The sequence below is a fragment of the Alexandromys fortis genome, unplaced genomic scaffold (genome assembly GCF_014885135.2).
Source record: "Alexandromys fortis isolate MF-2015 unplaced genomic scaffold, M_Fortis_MF-2015_v1.1 scaffold_183, whole genome shotgun sequence".
NCBI lineage: Eukaryota > Metazoa > Chordata > Mammalia > Rodentia > Cricetidae > Alexandromys > Alexandromys fortis.
Window position 1 is genome coordinate 1942314 of NW_026068079.1, and position 1361 is coordinate 1943674.

The window sequence follows — 1361 nt, forward strand, 5'->3', positions numbered from 1 at the left end:
CTCCCCCTCCCTCTCCAATCCAAAGAGCAGTCATGGTTCCCTGCCCTGTGGAAAGTCCAAGGTCCTCCCCCCTCCGTCCATGTCTAGGAAGGTGAACATCCAACCTGGCTAGGCTCCCATCAAGCCGGAACATGAAGTAGGATCCAAACCCCTTGCCATTGACCTTGGCTCCTCATCAGTCCTCATCGTTCGCCGTGATCAGACATTCTTTTCTTATATCATACATCCTGATTATGATTTCTCCCCTCTGCTCCTCCTACTTTCTCCCCAACCTTCCCTCCCATCAGGATACACTCCCTTTTTGTCTTTCATTTTTTTAAAAAAATCAGGCTTCTAAGAGATAATAAAATATAAAAAAATAAAATATAAGATTAAACAAAAGCTATGACATTAAGTTGGAAAAGACAAACCAATATAACTAAAAGAGCCCAAGAGAAGACATGAAAATCAGTGACTCACTCATCCACACACTCAGGAAGCTTTAAAAATGCTTCACTGGAAGCCATACTATATACACAGAGGAGCTGGTGGAGACCCGTGTGCTTCTTGCTTCCATCTCTTTGAGTTCATATGACTTTTGCCCATGTTGAGTTAGAGAACCTTGTTTACTTGGTGCCCTCATCCTCTCTGCTTCTAACACCCTTTTTACCTTATTTCTGTGAGGTTACCTGAGCTATGAGGAAGGTGTTTAATACAGGCATGCCACTTAGGAGTCAGTGTTCCAAGGTCTCTGCCTCTACCTAAAGCCTGACTATGAGTCTCTGTATTTGTTCCCATCTACTTTAGGAGGCATCTCCTCTGATGACAGCTAAACAAGGTACTGATTAGTATAACAAAATACCATTAGGAGTCATTTTATCTCTACTTTTCATTTTGTTTTGCTTTTTTAGTCTAATAGTATTTGTTTTAACCCAGATCCTTTAGCCATCTCATCTTAGGTTTTTGGTCGCCTAAGCAGTGTTAGTTATAATTCTCATCTCATGAAGTGGGCCCTGAGTCAAATCAGATACTGGTCAGTTACCTCTACAAGGTTTGTGCCACCAAGACCTAAGATATCTTGCAGAGAGGATACCACCATAGACCAAAGCGTGTGTGGCTGACTTTGTGTTTGAATTATCCTATTGCTTGTGTGCAGAGTGCCTTACCATACAAAGGACTCTAGAATGTATGAATGAAGGTTCTCTGTGGGCACCAGCTCACCTTGTCCATGTTCAAAGAATTGTATGGGTATCTTCAGTAATAGGACCTTGCTGTCCATTTGTGGAGAGAAACCTATTTTAACTTGTCATTTTCAGTTTTCAGTAGACACCATTACTAAAATCAACTGAAGTTTGATAGCTACCCCTATAAACCAACCACAT